This window comes from Alligator mississippiensis, chromosome 1 (assembly GCF_030867095.1).
Source record: "Alligator mississippiensis isolate rAllMis1 chromosome 1, rAllMis1, whole genome shotgun sequence".
NCBI classification, from domain to species: domain Eukaryota; kingdom Metazoa; phylum Chordata; order Crocodylia; family Alligatoridae; genus Alligator; species Alligator mississippiensis.
The window spans coordinates 169307494-169314628 of record NC_081824.1 but is presented as its reverse complement, the minus strand read 5'-3'; the positions used below and the strand labels follow the sequence as shown (position 1 = coordinate 169314628).

General features: G+C 42.8%; 1 long non-coding RNA gene across 1 annotated transcript; it reads left to right on the top strand.

The window, feature by feature from the left end:
* The first annotated feature begins 271 nt into the window (after nt 1-271).
* LOC109286438 (uncharacterized) lies at nt 272-6919 on the top strand. Its single transcript, XR_002094472.2, has 3 exons — nt 272-379; nt 6219-6315; nt 6413-6919. It is a non-coding gene; the product is annotated as an uncharacterized LOC109286438 (long non-coding RNA).
* Nucleotides 6920-7135: the final 216 nt, after the last annotated feature.

Below are 7135 nucleotides of genomic sequence, written 5' to 3'. Positions count from 1 at the left end.
AGGCATCCATCTAGGATGTACATGATTCGTGCTCACCCTAGCTATCCAGCCAGACTATTTCAAACAATGCAGCTGAATGCTGTTCTAGGGAGGGGTAGCTCAGGTCAGGACCTCAATTGCAGAAGCTAATCAGTGTCCTTTGATGCTAGGATTTCATTTTAAAACCAGAGGCCAACCACCAGCTGTGAATTATTGACATGAGCAGAAAATTATTTAACCTGCTCTTGGGGAGGTGTGTCTGCTTCCTACAAAATCCACTCAGACTGTTTTATGTGAATTGTAGCTTCTGGGAAAGGCTTCCTATTCATCAATATCTCCTGCTGCCTATCTAGGTATTTATTCAGCCTCTATCACTGATGTGCCTGAGAACCTAATAAAGGTTAGTGAATTTATCTTCACAGCACTCTGGTGTGATAAGAAAGTGACATTTTCAAAGTTTATCATAGAGAGGAATGAGTTTGGTCAAAGTCACACAAGAAATCAGTTAGAAGAACAGGATTTAAACCCTAAATTCTACTAGTGCTCCTTAACCACAAAGCCATCCTCCTCCTGATGTGAGTGACATGTTAGGATTAGGTGGTAATATGTTTAAACTAGTAGATAGTAGGTTTAAAACCAAGAAAACAAAGTTCTTGTTCATATTGTGTATAATTAAAGTGTTGATCTCATTGTCACAAGATGTTGTGGAGGCTGACAGTTTAACCAGATTCAAAAAGGGATTGAGCAAATTCTTGGAGAAAAGATGCATCAGCAACTATTGACTTAGGGATCCAGACTCTGAGTTGAAACTTAAATGCTGGAGGCTGCAAGCAGGAGAGGAAAAGAGGTAAAACCCTGGTCATACCCTGTTCACTCTCCCTTTCAGCATCCACTCTTTGCCACTGCGTAACACAGGATACTGAGCAAGATGGACCTATGGTCTGACCCAATAAATGGCAGTTTGTATGTTCTGATGTATGTTCTTATTACAGTCTAGCGGGTCCTTGTAGTTTGAAGGGCATATGGAACTGTGAAGGAAGCTCAAGACTTTGCTTCCACTATGACTGATGGCTAAAGAATATTCAGAATTGAATAGAGGCGCCTGGCCAATGATGGCAAGCCAAAACAAGAAGTAGCCACCGTCTTGCCTCCTAAAACAGGAATTGACTCACTGGGCCAGTTCTGTCTTTCCTGACTCATTCATTCAAGTCACCTAACTTAAGTCAGGCAAGTCTCCTCTGCCAAATCTTGTCTTCTCCATTTGGCATGTTGGCTAGGGTCCCCCTTACAACACGCCATAGGCAGGAGGTGGTTCACACTGTGATATCTCTAAATCACCCTGGTTTTTCTGGAGTCCAGCTCTCCCACCCCTTTCATGCTTCTCCTTTTCAAGTTTGTACAGGGAGTGAAGTTATTCTGCTGCAGCAGCATGCTGACCTGGGCTATTTTCATGATGAAGAAAGAGTGTTTTTTCCAATGCTGCTGTGGAAATGCTTCTTTTTTGCTGTTATACCAATGTGAGGTACAAATTCAGGAACATTAACAAAATTTTAAAAAACCCTCCCTGGTATCTGCATTTGTTGTGTGTCTTTTTCCCCTGCAAATTTCTTCAGTGACCTTTGATAAGAAAATGGGCCTCTTGGAATTACACTACACTGCTAGGAGCTCTTGTGAGACAACCCTTATCAAAGCCTGAGCACAAGTTTCCACCCAGTCTGGAGTGCCAATCCAAATTTACCTAGGCTGGTATGTTGGCATAGATCTCCAGCCGCTTGGCTTCATAGTCTTTATCGTCCTCTACAATATGAGGCCATTATTTGAGCTGCTCACTGTCATCACTAGCTTGTTTGACATAACAGAAATATGTCCAAATGAAAACATGTGCCCCCCTCCCGAAAAAACAAAGTAAGAAATGTTTGAAATATGTATTTCCCAAGTGCACTTCTGTTTACTTGACGCTGATTGTTCAAGGAGGTGTTTTTGGCCTCTTCCATTCTTAGGTTCATGACATAACAAGGACCGTATTCTTGTTGCAGTGTTTACTGGGCAATGAAAGAATAGCAGTGGTGGCCTCTTAGTGCCAGCTGGCAATGCGCCATGTGATTGTTGTCAAATGGTTAGTCTGGGATGTAATAATAATATATCTGTGACTTAATTTAAATCATTCCCAAGATGCTCATTTTGGGGGTGTGTGACTGAATATATGTTTTAAGCTGTCACTGCAGCTGGGTCTCTTCATCCTTCTAATATTGCCTGTGGCATTCCAGGTGCATCTGGAAAATGTGTTTGTCCTATGAGGCCAAGTTCCTCCTGATGGCACATCCATCTTCAGGGAACAGCTGCTGACATGCCCCCACTGGACCAGCAGCAGTGGTTGAGTTTTCAGCAGTGGTGGTTGCTGCCCCTGTAGCCTTATACTTCTGTAGGATTGTAGAACTTAATACGCTGCCTGCAGATTTTCATACAGTTGGATACCTGGACTGTTTTATGTGAATTTGATTGCGGAGGTGACAGCTCTAGAGGCTGATAGTATCAACATGCAGGGCAAGAGCAGTCACACAGCAAGCTGCCTTCCACCCCATCCTGTAGGTACTGCCTTCAAGTGACCTCTTTTAAGGACTTTTTCAGTATTTAGCCTCTCCACTGAGGCTGTCAAGAAGCAGCCACAAACAATCTGCTTTGACCCTGAGTAAAATCTATGGTCTCCTGCAGTCAGTATGAGTTTGTCATTAGCTTCAGCATGGCCTGGCTTTCACACAGTGCAGGTACTGCATGTGATGGCTGCCATATGTCTCAGTGCAGGTACCTGCACAAGACTTATGCATCATTTTGGATCTCCTTCTGCTGGCTCTTTGTGCAGTAGTGAATTTCACCTGATAAAAACTGGAATAAGAGCCCATCTTTTCCCAACCTATTTCATTACGTGGCTCTCAAGAGGGAAACGCTTCTGAGCTCTAGGGACTGGGACTGGATTTAAGCCAATTCCCCTGGGGGTAATAAAGAGAGACCCTCTTGTCCTGTATATAACAACCTGAATCACCAGGCCCTGTGAATACTTGCTCAGAAGCCTGCTCCATGCACATTTTTGTATCCATGTAACTATAATAGGTCAGAAACTGACAGAGTTAAATCAGTGCCACCCCACACCCCCACAGTATGGACACTGCTAAGTCAATATAGGAGTGCTTAGAGCATTGGTTGAACTTATTTGCACATGGAGAACATGCTTATTTAAAACCGTAACATTTCCATTATCTGCAATATTGTGCAAGCTACATGCTCATCTCCAACCCCCCATCACTCTTGAATAGCTCAATGCTGCTTCTCCACCAACCCTGGCCAGCAGCCCCTTGCCTCCCACACACTGTAAGCCTGATTGATCTCATATTAAGATCTAACATCTACATTTATAAAGCAAAAAAATGCTGACTAAAATGATTACAAAATGTATTCAAATTAAACAGGAAAAAAATAGAAGAAAGAAAGAAAGTGAAATCTCTGTGCCAAGGGACTTATCCCTGAGCACATGATGGGTTTGAAGAACAATGCAGAGAAAGAGTGTATGAAAAGGGTTTATGACAGCCGGGGATTTAGGATGTGTAACTGCTCTCCAGGAGTTAATCCCAGGTCCAAGGAGCAGTTTAAAGTGACACATTAGGAGTGTGGTTAAATTTAGGTGCAGTGGCAGGTGAGGAACAATAGCCTAACAATGATAAACAGGGCAAGGAGCTTCCATTTGCCATGAAATGTTAGGGCTAAAAAGTCCATTACATGTATTTAGCAAATCAGTGAAGTGCATGAGACATACATGGCTCTTTGCTAGAGCTCTGCAAAACTGCCAGGATTTGCTTAATGAGCAGTCACATATGAAGCGTGATTTTTTTGGCAGGTGCTGAGATTTTTTTTTCTTTGCACTGAGGTATCCCACATTCAGCAGGAGATGGGGAAAAGTGTACTGTGCTGAGCTGAGATAGCCTGCCAGGTGCACCAGTGTGGCTCATCATTCGCAGTAGGGACTACAGGGTCCAGCCTGCAGCACTTGTATCTTGATTCAAGTGGTCAAGTCCCATCTGCAATGTCTATTGGAAACAAGGTGGAGTATAGAATCATAGAACCATAGAAAATGAGGGTTGGAAGGGACCTCAGAAGATCATCTAGTCCAACCCCCTGCTCAAAGCAGGACCTTCCCCAACTAGATCATCCCAGCCAAGGCTTTGTTGAGCTGGGCCTTAAAAACCTCCAAAGATGGGGATTCCACCACTTCTCTAGGTGACCTGTTCCAATGCTTCACCACCCTCCTAGTGAGAAAATTTTTCCTCATATCCAACCTACACTTCCTGTGCTGCAGCTTGAGACCATTGCTCCTTATTCTGTTAACTGCCACCACTGAAAATAGTTTAGCTCCATCCTTTTTGGAACTGCCATTCAGGTAATTAAAGTCCACTATTAAATCCCCTCTCAGTCTTCTCTTCTTCAGACTAAATAAACCCAGTTCCCTCAGCCTCTTATAAGTCATGTGCCCTGTGGCACATGTTGGTATCACATGCTGGGACTGGTAGTCTGCAATGGATGATTGGTTATATTAAAGTAAGGGTAGCAGCTACCTGTTCTGTTGTATGAAAATTAGGTGCAAGGACCTGGCAAGTTTTAACATGGTCCTGGGTTGGACAAAGAGGCTATGATGCACCGGTGATACAAAGACAAGCAAGGATGTTCTAACACAGTAGGTTTCAATCTTTTTTTCATTTGTGGACCCCTAAAAAAAATTGAATAAAGGTGCAGATGCCTTTGAATTGTAAATTTGGATATTTACATACTTGAGATTGATCACAGTCATCTTTTGCAGACCCCTTAGACATAGTATCTGGACCCCAAGGATCCAGGGATCACAGGTTGAAAACCACTGTTCTAACACATGGACTAGAAGGGAGAAAAAAGTAGTGGCTGCCATGTTACTGGGAATGTCTTCTCTAACACCTACACTAGTGTTAAAGGCTAAGGAATAAGTGTTTCAAGGCAGGCATTTCAAAATAGAGGTACCACATTTGTAACACAAGAAGATATGGATTCAAAGGTGCTCAGCAACAACTGTTGACTCCAAGCTGTCAGGGAGTGATCAGCACTCAGCAGCTCCCCCTGAGAGGAACTGGACTTGGCCATTCATTTAGGGACCTTAGACAGAGCATTTGTCTGCTGGGAAGTTTTGAAAATGTGATCTTGTATCTTTAAACCGTGAAATACAGCAGCAAATGAATTTCTTAAGGATGACTAATAACATGTCAGTTACAGTCAGAAGTGCTGAACTGCAAGAGTAAATTCTGGGCTGACAAACTCAATTTTACCCTGATTTTCTTTGGTAATTTGGTACTAGTGAAAAGTGCTCTGGAGCATGAGGCACTCTTCTTATTTGTAGAAAATGCATCGCACAGAAAGCAGATTAACAATGCAATCTGCCCCACTGATATGCCTCAACCTGTGCCCCTTTCAGTTGCTGGCATTTCTTTCAACACAGCAACAGAAGCATGCCAGCCGTTCTCATGCAGACTCCTGTTCGCTATGAATAAGAGACCTGCAGCCCCACTGAGCTCCTGTCAGATGAGAAGAGACCTTCAGATCACTTGTTTACATCCTGACTTTGGCAATGGTTTGTGTGACGACCAGAACTGAAGAGAAAGGGTCAAGTTCCAGGAGGGACTTGGTTGGTGAAGGACGAGATGCTCAGGAATATAGGGCCCGTGCTGGCTGCTGGCAGACAAACTGTCAAGTCCTCTTGTCTATCAAGAGGTATTTTTCACAGCTGTCATCCTGCTTGATGCATAACGTATTACTCTGAGATAGTTTGGGATCCTTTTAGTTCTTGCGTGTGCATCCTTCTGCCTTTGCCCTAGGCATTTGTGCCGAGATAAAAATAATCCACATAAGTGTCACAGTTCTCCACCGCAGCCCACAATTCATTTTGTGTTATTCCCAATCCCTGTGCAACCTGAAGTGTTCAGTTCTTGACTTGAACAAAGCTGTGGTCTCTAAACTTAAGTGCAAAACACCAAAAACCAAGTGATGACAACCTTAAAAACACAATTCAAATGCTAATCTAATTAAACCAGTTCAATGTACTTTCCTCAAACTTTTAATAAGGTAACACATGCCTGGATAATTAGATTTCCTCCCCATTGTTCATGCACTTGATGTGGATGACGATTGGAGAACTATGATAACATAATCTTATTTGGATGTCCCAGGTGCCTGCACCACCTGCCAGCTATTGATATCAAGTTAGGAAAATGAAGATGGATGGCCTGGGCAGAAATATTCAATTACTTTGTTTCCTTTCCAAAGGTAATAACCCGAAGAGTAACCAAGTTATTTTCCCTTTTGTTGTCACCATTTCCATTTCCTGAGATTTTTATTTGGTTATTTTTATTTTTCTACTCAGTGCCTGCTCTGAGATGGATGGGCATTTCTTCTGGTTCTGGAGGCCACCGACTGAGTCTAAATCAGCAGCGGAACTGGCATATACTTAAAAAACTCAGCTCAAACCTTGCAAACTGAAGTGTCTCGGTAAAAGTTTCCCAAAGATGGGGCATTGAGATCCAAGATTTTACCTTTCTTTCTGTCCAGTTGAGTACAGCTCTGATGTTTAAACCTGGGAGGGATGAACAATCTTCTCTCTCTAAGAACTGTTGAGGTATTTTGTGGACCTTACCCCTTATAGCTCAGTGAAATACCTGAGGACCTCCACAGCTGAATAGGATATTCACAACAGGACCACTCCTTGGAGCTTTGGGGGGAAATCCATGACTTTTCTCCACTTACTGGGAGATTTGAAAGATCTTTGGAGACTCAGATTTGTTGGCCTAAAGAAGGGTGTCTGCACCCAAAAGCTCGCAAAAGAACAGTTTCCCCAACTATTTAGTTGGTCTAATAAAAGATATCACATTTATCCAAAAACCTCATCTGTCTTCGGAGACTCAGGAATTCATAAAGTTGATTGTTATGCAACTTACTGGGTTGAAAAGATGCGCCAGAGGATGATACAAGATGATGTTCACACTCTTTATCTGACATTTTCCCTTTTGCTTGTCTCTCTAACTACTGGCTGTGGCTTCGCTCTTATTTTTTTTAATTCACTCCTACACCTCTTTCTTTCAGTGTGCCT